Source organism: Ranitomeya imitator, chromosome 6 (assembly GCF_032444005.1).
Source record: "Ranitomeya imitator isolate aRanImi1 chromosome 6, aRanImi1.pri, whole genome shotgun sequence".
Taxonomy (NCBI): domain Eukaryota; kingdom Metazoa; phylum Chordata; class Amphibia; order Anura; family Dendrobatidae; genus Ranitomeya; species Ranitomeya imitator.
In genome coordinates this window covers 16,383,200-16,396,110 of record NC_091287.1, presented here as the reverse complement: position 1 = coordinate 16,396,110, position 12,911 = coordinate 16,383,200, and the positions used below count along the sequence as shown (strand labels likewise).

General features: G+C 44.4%; 1 protein-coding gene across 1 annotated transcript in view; it reads left to right on the top strand.

Annotated features, from left to right (window-relative positions):
• Positions 1-12,911, top strand: part of LOC138643533 (protein HEG-like) — a 65,754-nt gene that overhangs the window by 26,514 nt on the left and 26,329 nt on the right. The window lies entirely within an intron of this gene.

The window sequence follows — 12,911 nt, the reverse complement described above, 5'->3', positions numbered from 1 at the left end:
CCTTCCGGCGTCTGCGGCAGCCTTTCCTGCTCCTTGCGACGCTCTGGTCCCAAGAATGCCTTGCGGCAATGACCGGAGATGACGTAGCGGTCTCGCGAGATGATGACGTAGCGGTCTCGCGAGACCGCTACATCATCACGTGTTATTGCCGCAATGCATTCTTGGGACCGGAGCGTCGCGAGGAGCATCGGTAAATGCCTGGGCTGGACCCAGGGGCCAACGGAAGGTGAGTATATAACTATTTTTTATTTTAATTCTTTTTTTAACAGGGATATGGTGCCCACATTCCTATATACTACGTGGGCTGTGTTATATACTGCGTAGGCTGTGTTATATACTACGTATCTGCTATATACTGCATGGGCTGTGTTTTATACTGCGTGGCCGGTGTTATATACTACGTCTCTGTGCAATATACTACGTGGCTGTGTTATATACTACATGGCTGTGCTATATACTACATGGCCTGTGTTATATACTACGTCTCTGTGCTATATACTATGTGGGCTGTGCTATATACTACGTGGGCTGTGCAATATATTATGTGGGCTGTGCTATATACTATGTGGCTGTGTTATATACTACGTAGGTTGTGCTATATACTACGTGGGCTGTGTTTTATAGTGCATGGGCTGTGTTATATACTACATCTCTGTGCTATATACTATGTGGGCTGTGCTATATACTACATGAATGTGCTATATACTATGTGGGCTGTGTTATATACTACCTGGGCTGTGTTGTATACTGCGTAGGCTGTGTTATATACTACGTGGGCTGGTTATATACTGCATGGGCTGTGTTATATACTACGTCTCTGTGCTATATACTTCGTGGGCTGTGCAATATACTACGTGGCAGTGCTATATACTATGTGGGCAGTGTTATATACTGCATGGGCTGTGTTATATACTGCGTGGGCTGTGCTATATAGTACTATATAGAATCGGGCCACCATCTAGTATAATTATATATATTTAATATGTATATACATCCTGCACATGTAATATAACGTCTCTGATATACAGCAACTGCATCAGCAGAATAGTGAGTGCAGCTCTGGGGTATAATACAGGATGTAACTCAGGATCAGTAATGTAATGTATGTACACAGTGACTGCACCAGCAGAATAGTGAGTGCAGCTCTGGAGTATAATACAGGATGTAACTCAGGATCAGTAATGTAATGTATGTACACAGTGACTGCACCAGCAGAATAGTGAGTGCAGCTCTGGAGTATAATACAGGATGTAACTCAGGATCAGCAATGTAATTGTATGTACACAGTGACTGCACCAGCAAAATAGTGAGTGCAGCTCTGGAGTATAATACAGGATGTAACTCAGGATTAGCAATGTAATGTATGTACACAGTGACTGCACCAGCAGAATAGTGAGTTCAGCTCTGGAGTATAATACAGGAGGTAACTCAGGATCGGTAATGTAATGTATGTGCACAGTGACTGCACCAGCAGCATAGTGAGTGCAGCTCTGGGGTATAATACTGGATGTAACTCAGGATCAGTAATGTAATGTATGTACACAGTGACTGCACCAGCAGAATAGTGAGTGCAGATCTGGAGTATAATACAGGATGTAACTCAGGATCAGTAATGTAATATATGTACACAGTGACTGCACCAGCAGAATAGTGAGTGCAGCTCTGGAGTATAATACAGGATGTAACTCTGGATCAGTAATGTAATGTATGTACACAGTGACTGCAACAGCAGAATAGTGAGTGCAGCTCTGGAGTATAATACAGGATGTAACTCAGGATCAGCAATGTAATTGTATGTACACAGTGACTGCACCAGCAGAATAGTGAGTGCAGCTCTGGAGTATAATACAGGATGTAACTCAGGATCAGCAATGTAACTGTATGTACACAGTGACTGCACCAGCAGAATAGTGAGTGCAGCTCTGGAGTATACCGTAATACTGGATGTAACTCAGGATCAGCAATGTAATTGTATGTACACAGTGACTGCACCAGCAGAATAGTGAGTGCAGCTCTGGGGTATAATACAGGATGTAACTCCCGATCAGTAATGTAATGTATGTACACAGTGACTGCACCAGCAGAATAGTGAGTGCAGCTCTGGGGTATAATACAGGATGTAACTCACGATCAGTAATGTTATATTTGTAGATTGATTCCTCCAGTTTTCTTCACTTCAATCTATATATATTTTTGTCTAAGGGGTACTTCCGTCTGTTTGTCTGTCTTTCTGTCGGCAACGTCCTTCACGGAAATCCCGCGTTGCTGATTGGTCTCGCCAGCTGCCTGTCATGGCTGCCGCGACCAATCAGCGTCGGCCACAGTCCGAATAGTCCCTCCCCTAAAGTCGGCGCCCGCATGCTCCCCTTCAGTCACCGCTCACACAGGGCTAATACCAGCGGTAACGGACCATGTTATGCCGCGGGTAACTCACTCCGTAACCGCTGCTATAAACACTGTGTGACCAAGTTTTTACTATTGATGCTGCTTATGCAGCATCAATAGTAAAAACATATAATGTTAAAAATAAAAATAAAAAAAAAAACCTGCTTTTCTCACCTTCCGTAGTCCGACGATGTGCTCGCGCCTGCCGCCATCTTCCGCTCCCAGAGATGCATTGCGAAATTATCCAGAAGACTTAGCGGCCTCGCAAGACCGCTAAGTGATCTGGGTAATTTTGCAATGCATCCTGGGAACGAAAGATGGCGGCAGCCGCGCGCAACGCCAGAGCTTCGCTGGATATCGAGTATATAACTATTTTTTATTTTAGTTATTTTTTTTTTAACAGGGATATGTGTTATGGACCTGGTGGTTAGGAGCACCCGGAACGACCTGATGGTTAGACTCACACAGGACAAGCTCTGGGAAGTGGGAGCTCTGCTGACCGCAACCCCTAGTCCTATCACACAACTAGAAATAGCCGTGGAGCGTACCTAACACGACCTAGACGCCTCTTCACAGCCTAAGAGCTAACTAGCCCTAAAGAAAGAGAATAAAGCCTACCTTGCCTCAGAGAAATTCCCCAAAGGAAAAGGCAGCCCCCCACATATATTGACTGTGAGTTAAGATGAAAGTCACAAACACAGAAATGAAACAGGTTTCAGCAAAGGGAGGCCAGACTTACTAAACAGACTGAGGATAGGAAAGGTATCTTTGCGGTCAGCACAAAAAACTACAAAAAGACCACGCAGAGTGTGCAAAAAGACCTCCGCACCGACTCACGGTGCGGAGGTGCCACTCTGCATCCCAGAGCTTCCAGCTAGCAAGGCAAAATCATGATAGCTAGCTGGACAAGGAAACAATGAACAAACAATCAACCAGCAGGGCCTTAGCTTCTGCTGGAGTAGACAGGTCACCAGAAAGATCCAAGAGCGAACAGAACCAGTACAAGAACATTGACAGCTGGCATGGAGTAACGATCTGAGTGGAGTTAAATAGAGCAGCCAGCCAAAGAATAACCTACGTCACCTGTGGAAGGAACCTCAGAAGCAGCAGCTCCACTCACAGCCACCAGAGGGAGTCCATGGACAGAACTCGCCGAAGTACCATTCATGACCACAGGAGGGAGTTCGATAACAGAATTCACAACAGATATGGTGCCCACACTGCTAAATACTACGTGGGCTGTGTTACATACCGCGTGGCTGCTATATACTACATAGGCAGTGTAATATACTATGTGGGCTGTGTTCTATACTGCGTGGGCTGTGCTATATACTACATGGCTGCTATATACTATGTGGGCTGTGCTATATACTACATGGGCTGTGTTAGATACTGCGTGCTATATACTACGTGGCCACTGTTAGATACTACGTGAGCTGTGTTATATATTACGTGGCCAGTGTTACATACTACGTGGGCTGTGTTATATACTGCGTGGCTGCTATATACTGTGTAGGCTGTGTTATATACTACGTGGGCTGTGTTATTTACTGCGTGGCCTATATTAACGCATCGGGTATTCTACAGTATGTATATAGCAGCTGTAATAGGGTGCAGGGTTGAGTATGTCACGATGGAACAGACAGACCAACTGTTGAAGGGGTTTTATTAACAGGGGTAAAATTCTCCTCGCAGGGAGTAAACAGGGGGTTAATAGAGACAAATCAAACAGTAAACAGTTAAGCGGAATCAAAAGGGTTAACGAGTTTTCTTGTAACTTATCAGTCCAGGGAGGTCCTGACTGGAGGGTCCTTTTTCCAACGTGGGTACAGTCACCAGCAGGGCTTGAGATCCTGAAGTCTCTTCTCTGTCTCCTGGAAACTCCGGGGTTAAGCCTCTGCAGCCTGTTCTCCCTGTGCAGCTGGAAGCAGGAAGTCACACAGCCACTCTGCTGCCAGTCTCTGGATATCAGGCTGACAGTCTCTCTCTCCCTGCAGCAGGAACACACACACTGAGCAGTTTCCTTAGTCACACTCAGGGGTCATGGCTTGTCAGTGCGGTCACCGGGGCTGCGCGCTCAGGTCACTGTAAGGGGATACATCATCTCAGATTATGGAGGCTTCCAAGTCCCCACTCTCACTCCAGCCTTAGTGCCCTCACGGGGAGCACTCTGTCATGGGGAGCGCAACGCTGCAGCCTGCTTTCTCTCTGGCACGCTGTCCCCTCTGTGTGGCGCGCTCTGCTCTCCCGCACTTTTCTGACCACACCCCTGTCTCTTCCTCCCTGCCCCAGCCGTCACATGGTCCCTTCTGTCCAGGGCAGAAAGTCTTCCCCCCGACAACCCGGCTGTCTGACTAAGTGGTTCCAGGTAAGGAGCAGGGAAAGCAACCTCCTTACACAGCCACATGGTAAATACCACAGGCCACGTAGTGCTCCTATATACTACATGGCCTGTGCTATATACTATGTGGCTGCTATATACATATATACATACATATTCTAGAATACCTGATGCGTTAGAATCGGGCCACCATCTAGTGTCTGTATAATAATATATCATGGGTCTTTGTTCCATACACAACATGTTTCTTAAAGGGGTTTTAAACTTTAACCCCTTTCTGACATTAGACGTACTATCCCGTCGAGGTGGGGTGGGCCCCTATGACCACCGACGGGATAGTACGTCATATGCGATCGGCAGCGCTCACGGGGGGAGCGCCGCCGATCGCGGCCGGGTGTCAGCTGTTTATCGCAGCTGACATCCGGCACTATGTGCCAGGAGCGGTCACGGACCGCCCCCGGCACATTAACCTCTGGCACACCGCGATCAAAGATGATCGCGATGTGCTGGCGGTATAGGGAAGCTTCCCGCAGGGAGGGGGCTCCCTGCGGGCTTCCCTGAGCCCCCCGCAGCAACGCGATGTGATCGCGTTGTTGTGAGGGTCTTACCTCCCTCCCTGCTTGCTCCAGGCCCGGATCCAAGATGGCCACGGATCCGGGTGCTGCAGGGAGGGAGGTGGCTTCACAGAGCCTGCTCAGAGCAGGCACTGTGAAGCCTGCAGCACTGTAAGTCAGATCAGTGATCTGACAGAGTGCTGTGCACACTGTCAGATCATTGATCTGTGATGTCCACCCCTGGGACAAAATAAAAAAGTTAAAAAAAAAATTTACAAATGTGTAAAAAAAAAATAAAAAAAAATATTCCTAAATAATGAAAAAAAATATATACAGTTAGGTCCATATATATTTGGACAGAGACATCATTTTTCTAATTTTGGTTATAGTCCTTACCACAATAAATTTTAAGCAAAACAATTCAGATGCAGTTGAAGTTCAGACTTTCAGCTTTCATTTGAGGGTATCCACATTAAAATTAGATGAAGGGTTTAGAAGTTTCAGCTCCTTAACATGTGCCAACCTGTTTTTAAAGGGGCCAAAAGTAATTGGACATATTCAATAATTTTAAATAAAATGTTCATTTTTAGTACTTGGTTGAAAACCCTTTGTTGGCAATGACTGCCTGAAGTCTTGAACTCATGGACATCACCAGACGCTGTGTTTCCTCCTTTTTGATGCTCTGCCAGACCTTCACTGCGGTGGTTTTCAGTTGCTGTTTGTTTGTGGGCCTTTCCGTCTGAAGTTTAGTCTTTAACAAGTGAAATGCTGCTCAATTGGGTTGAGATCAGGTGACTGACTTGGCCATTCCAGAATATTCCACTTCTTTGTTTTAATAAACTCTTGGGTTGCTTTGGCTTTATGTTTTGGGTCATTGTCTACCTGTAGTATGAAACGACGACCAATCAGTTTGGCTGCTTTTGGCTGGATCTGAGCACACAGTATGGCGGCTCTGAAGACCTCAGAATTCATTCTTCTGTCCTGTGTCCCATCATCAATAAACACTAGTGACCCAGTGCCACTGGCAGCCATGCTTGCCCGCGCCATCACACCGCCTCCGCCGGGTGTTACAGATGATGTGGTATGCTTTGGATCATGAGCTGTACCTCGCCTGCGCCATACTTTTCTCTTTCCATCATTCTGGTAGAGGTTGATCTTGGTTTCATCTCTCCATAGAATGTTCTTCCAGAACTGTGCGGCTTTTTTAGAGGTTTTTTAGCCTTTTTCTTCTTGATGCTTATGAGTGGCTGCACCGTGCAGTGAACCTTCTGTAGTTACCATCATGCAGTCTTCTCTTTATGGTAGATTTGGATATTGATCCGCCGACCTCCTGGAGAGTGTTGGTCACTTGGTCGGCTGTTGTGAAGGGGTTTCTCTTCACCGTGGAGATTATTCTCCGATCATCCACCACTGTTGTCTTCCGTGGGCGCCCAGGTCTTTTTGCATTGATGAGTTCACCAGTGCTTTCTTTCTTTCTCACGATGTACCAAACTGTAGATTTTGCCACTCCTAATATTGTAGCAATTTCTCGGTTGGGTTTTTTTCTGTTTTCGCAGCTTAAGGATGGCTTGTTTCACCTGCATGGAGAGCTCCTTTACCGCATGTTTACTTCACAGCAAAACCTTCCAAATGCAGCACAGCACCCCAAATCAACTCCAGGCCTTTTATCTGCTTAATTGAGAATGACATAGCGAAGGGATTGCCCACACCTGTCCATGAAATAGCCTTGGAGTCCATTGTCCAATTACTTTTGGTCCCTTTAAAAACAGGGTGGCACATGTTAAGGAGCTGAAACTCCTAAACCCTTCATCCAATTTTAATGTGGATACCCTCAAATGAAAGCTGAAAGTCTGAACTTCAACTGCATCTGAATTGTTTTGTTTGAAATTCATTGTGGTAATGTCTATAACCAAAATTAGAAAAATGTTGTCTCTGTCCAAATATATATGGACCTAACTGTATATATTATTCCCATAAATACATTTCTTCATCTAAATAAAAAAAAACAACAATAAAAGTACACATATTTAGTATCGCCGCGTCCGTAACGACCCAACCCATAAAACTGGCCCACTAGTTAACCCCTTCAGTAAACACCGTAAGAAAAAAAAAAAAAAAACGAGGCAAAAAACAACGCTTTATTATCATACTGCCGAACAAAAAGTGGAATAACACGCGATCAAAAAGACAGATATAAATAACCATGGTACCGCTGAAAACGTCATCTTGTCCCACAAAAAACGAGCCGCCATACAGCATCATCAGCAAAAAAATAAAAAAGTTATAGTCCTGAGAATAAAACGATGCAAAAATAATTATTTTTTCTGTAAAATAGTTTTTATTGTATAAAAGCGCCAAAACATAAAAAAATTATATATATGAGGTGTCGCTGTAATCGTACTGATCCGAAGAATAAAACTGCTTTATCAATTTTACCAAACACGGAACGGTATAAACGCCTCCCCCAAAAGAAATTCATGAATAGCTGTTTTTTGGTCATTCTTCCTCACAAAAATCGAATAAAAAGCGATCAAAAAATGTCACGTGACCGAAAATGTTACCAATAAAAACGTCAACTCGTCCCGCAAAAAAACAAGACCTCACATGACTCTGTGGACCAAGATATGGAAAAATTATAGCTCTCAAAATGTGATAACGCAAAAAATATTTTTTGCAATAAAAAGTGTCTTTCAGTGTTTGACGGCTGCCAATCATAAAAATCCGCTAAAAAACCCGCTATAAAAGTAAATCAAACCCCCCTTCATCACCCCCTTAGTTAGGGAAAAATTTAAAAAATGTATTTATTTCCATTTTCCCATTAGGGCTAGGGCTAGGGTTAGGGCTAGGGTTAGGGCTAGGGTTAGGGCTAGGGTTAGGGTTAGGGCTAGGGTTAGGGTTAGGGCTAGGGTTAGGGTTAGGGCTAGGGTTAGGGCTAGTGTTGGGGTTGGGGCTACAGTTAGGGTTGGGGCTACAGTTAGGGTTAGGGCTAGGGTTAGGGTTGGGGCTACAGTTAGGGTTGGGGCTAAAGTTAGGGTTAAGATTACATTTACAGTTGGGAATAGGGTTGGGATTAGGGTTAGGGGTGTGTCAGGGTTAGAGGTGTGGTTAGGGTTACTGTTGGGATTAGGGTTAGGAGTGTGTTTGGATTAGGGCTTCAGTTATAATTGTCGGGTTTCCACTGTTTAGGCACATCAGGGACTCTCCAACCACGACATGGCGTCCGATCTCAATTCCAGCCAATTCTGCATTGAAAAAGTAAAACAGTGCTCCTTCCCTTTCGAGCTCTCCCGTATGCCCAAACAGGGGTTTACCCCAACATATGGGGTATCAGCGTACTCAGGACAAATAGGACAACAACTTTTGGGGTCCAATTTCTCCTGTTACCTTTGGGAAAATACAAAACTGGGGGCTAAAATATAGTTTTTGTGGGAAAAAAAAAAGATTTTTTATTTTCACGGCTCTGCGTTATAAACTGTAGTAAAACACTTGGGGGTTCAAAGTTCTCACAACACATCTAGATGAGTTCCCTGGGGGGTCTAGTTTCCAGTATGGGGTCACTTATGGGGGGTTTCTACTGTTTAGGTACATTAGGGGCTCTGCAAACGCAATGTGACGCCTGCAGACTATTCCATCTAAGTCTGCATTCCAAATGGCACTCCTTCCCTTCTGAGCCCTCCCATGCGCCCAAACGGTGGTTCCCCCCACATATGGGGTATCAGCGTACTCAGGACAAATTGGACAACAACTTTTAGGGTCGAATTTCTCCTCTTACCCTCGGGAAAATACAAAACTGGGGGCTAAAAAATAATTTTGGGGGGAAAGTTTTTTTTTTTTTTTAATTTTCACGGCTCTGCGTTACAAACTGTAGTGAAACACTTGGGGGTTCAAAGCTCTAACAACCCATCTAGATGAGTTCCTTAGGGTGTCTAGTTTCCAAAATGGTATCACTTGTGGGGGGTTTCTACTGTTTAGGTACATTAGGGGCTCTGCAAACGCAATGTGACACCTGCAGACCATTCCATCTAAGTCTGCATTCCAAATGGAGCTCCTTCCCTTCTGAGCCCTCCCATGCGCCCAAACAGTGGTTCCCCCCCACTTATGGGCTATCAGCGCACTCAGGACAAATTGGACAACAAATCTTGGGGTCCAATTTCTCCTGATACCCTCGGGAAAATACAAAACTGGGGGCTAAAAAATAATTTTTGTGGGAAAAAATTTTTGTTTTATTTTTACGGCTCTGCATTATAAACTTCTGTGAAGCCCTTGGTGGGTCAAAGTGCTCACCACACATCTAGATAAGTTCCTTAGGGGGTCTACTTTCCAAAATGGTGTCACTTGTTGCGGGTTTCTACTGTTTAGGTATATTAGGGGCTCTGCAAACGCAATGTGACACCTGCAGACCATTCCATCTAAGTCCGCATTCCAAATGGCGCTCCTTCCCTTCTGAGCCCTCCCATGCGCCCAAACAGTGGTTCCCCACACATATTGTGTATAATCGCACTCAGGACAAATTAGGCAACAAATTTTGGGGTCCAATTTCTCCTGTTATCCTCGGGAAAATACAAAACTGGGGGCTAAAAAAATAATTTTTGTGGGAAAAATGTTTTGTTTTATTTTTACGGCTCTGCATTATAAACTTCTGTGAAGCCCTTGGTGGGTCAAAGCGCTCAAAACACATCTAGATAAGTTCCTTAGGGGGTCTACTTTCCAAAATGGTGTCACTTGTGGGGGGTTTCAATGTTTAGACACATCAGTGGCTCTCTAAACGCAACATGGCGTCCCATCTCAATTCCTGTAAATTTTGCATTGAAAAGTCAAACGGCGCTCCTTCCCTTCCGAGCTCTCCCATGCGCCCAAACAGTGGTTTACCCCCACATATGGGGTATCGGTGTACTCAGGACAAATTGTACAACTTTTGGGGTCCATTTTCTCCTGTTACCCTTGGTAAAATAAAACAAACTGGAGCTGAAGTAAATTTATTGTGAAAAAAAGTTAAATGTTCATTTTTATTTAAACATTCCAATAATTCCTGTGAAGCACCAGAAGGGTTAATAAACTTCTTGAATGTGGTTTTGAGCACCTTGAGGGGTGCAGTTTTTAGAATGGTGTCACACTTGGGTATTTTCTATCATATAGACCCCTCAAAATGACTTCAAATGAGATGTGGTCCCTAAAAAAAAAATGGTGTTGTAAAAATGAGAAATTGCTGGTCAACTTTTAACCCTTATAACTCCCTAACAAAATAAAATTTTTGGTTCCAAAATTGTGCTGATGTAAAGTAGACATGTGGGAAATGTTACTTATTAAGTATTTTGTGTGACATATCTCTGTGATTTAATTGCATAAAAATTCAAAGTTGGAAAATTGTGAAATTTTCATAATTTTCGCCAAATTTCCGTTTTTTTTTCACAAATAAACGCAGGTACTATCAAAGAATTTTTACCACTATCATGAAGTACAATATGTCACGAGAAAACAATGTCAGAATCACTGGGATCCGTTGAAGCGTTCCAGAGTTATAACCTCATAAAGGGACAGTGGTCAGAATTGTAAAAATTGGCCATGTCATTAACGTGCAAACCACCCTTGGGGGTAAAGGGGTTAAGGAAAGTGAATTCATATTTGCCTAAAATAATATACAGGGCAGATTCTCACCCTCCTCGGGTCCAGCACTGTCTTCCTGTTGCTGCTCACGTGTCAGTGTTTTGGCCGCTCCAAGTGATGTCGCACATAAACGCTGCAGCCAATCAATGAGCTTATCTACCTGGACAGAAGCCACTGAGCTCAGTGATTGGCTGCAGCATTGATGAGCGCTGTCGTTGTGACATCATCATTGCAACTAAAACACCAAGACCAGAGCAATGGCGGGGAGTCAGTGCTGGACCTGGGGAGGGTGAGCACCCACTCTGTTTTTTTGTTTTAGGCATGTAATACCGCGTGGAGTTTCTTTTACAGTGGAAAATTCCTTTAATAGAACAATATAAGGCTCAGTAGTGTTGGGTGTGTTTTGTTTTAAGATAAAAATCAGGGATTTCAGAAAGGAGGGAACCTGAAGTCAGTTTATATGTGACATTGCTGAAAGTAACATCTGGCTGTAGTGCAGAGCACTGACCAGCAGGTGGCAGCAGAGAACTGGACGCACCCGGTATCAGCCCAGTGTGTATCATGTATTATTATTATTATTAGTCGATTACAAAGTAACATAGCGCCCCCCTGGGGACACGTAAGGTCAGCTTGGTACCCTTTTACACAGATGTCCCCTGTCCACATGGCCCACAGGTGGGGAGGCCCCTTTCAATAGCACCAGTGAGACAGCACCAGTTCCTCGTTAGATAGAATCCCATTAACGGATCAGGCTTATATCAGATAGAAACCAGGTGTACAATGAACACAAATACTAAAAATTAATCATAAAAATGTAGCATTTTATTGAATGACAAAAAATATATAAAATATAATACATCAAATACCAAAGATGGCCAGAAGGTGGCACCACAGGGTAACAAATCAGCAGATCCCTCAAGAAAATGATTAGAACAATGAAAAATATGATAGTGAGGTAACAATAAAAAAATATAAAAAATAGAAATGTGAAAAATAAAATGCAGTGAAAAAACATCCCAATATATGTGAGGTAAAGAACATACCGTGAGCGTACGGTGGAGCCAACCTGTTCCGATGCACGTATCGTCAGTAAAAAGCCTTTTTTCAGGGGAGTCTCGCAGAAGGCGGCTTTTTAATGCCGATACGTGCGTAGGGACAGGTTGGCTCCACAGTACACTCACGGTATGTTCTTTACCTCACATATATTGTGATGTGTTTTCACTGCATTTTATTTTTCACATTTGTATTTTTTATAGTTCAGAGTGCAGAGAGTTCAGCAGCTGCTCCATCCTCATCCTCCGCAGGTGCTGCTGTGGCTGCCAGGAAATATCAGACAGCCGCACACGGGGACGGAGGCCGGGAAGGGAAGGAATCGGGCGGCTTCTGGGTGCAGAGTCTTATCGCCTTTTATAAGGCCCTGATGTCTCTCAGTGTGAATGCACATGAGGAAATCACAAGCTGCGCACTTCAGACTAAAGAACTGGTCAATTCTGCCACCTACACATATGTGGAGAGCAGAACAAAAACAATGTAAGACCGTTTCCCCCATACAATCAGTATTCACCCAGCTTTCCTCCATACAAATCGGTATCCACCCAGCTTTCCCCCATACATATCAGTCTCCACCCAGCTTTCCTCCATACAAATCGGTATCCACCCAGCTTTCCCCCATACATATCAGTCTCCACCCAGCTTTCCCCCATACAAATCAGTATCCACCCAGCTTTCCCCCATACAAATCAGCATCCACCCAGCTTTCCCCCATACAAATCAGTATCCACCCAGCTTCCCCCCATACAAATCAGCATCCACCCAGCTTCCCCCCATACAAATCAGCATCCACCCAGCTTCCCCCCATACAAATCAGCATCCACCCAGCTTCCCCCCATACAAATCAGCATCCACCCAGCTTTCCTCCATACAAATCAGTCTCAAATACCGCCGCACCAGGACCAGACCACATAGTGACTAAATATTACGATACTGTAAGGAGAGGATGGAGCCCTGGAGACTGCCCGTCCCAGTCT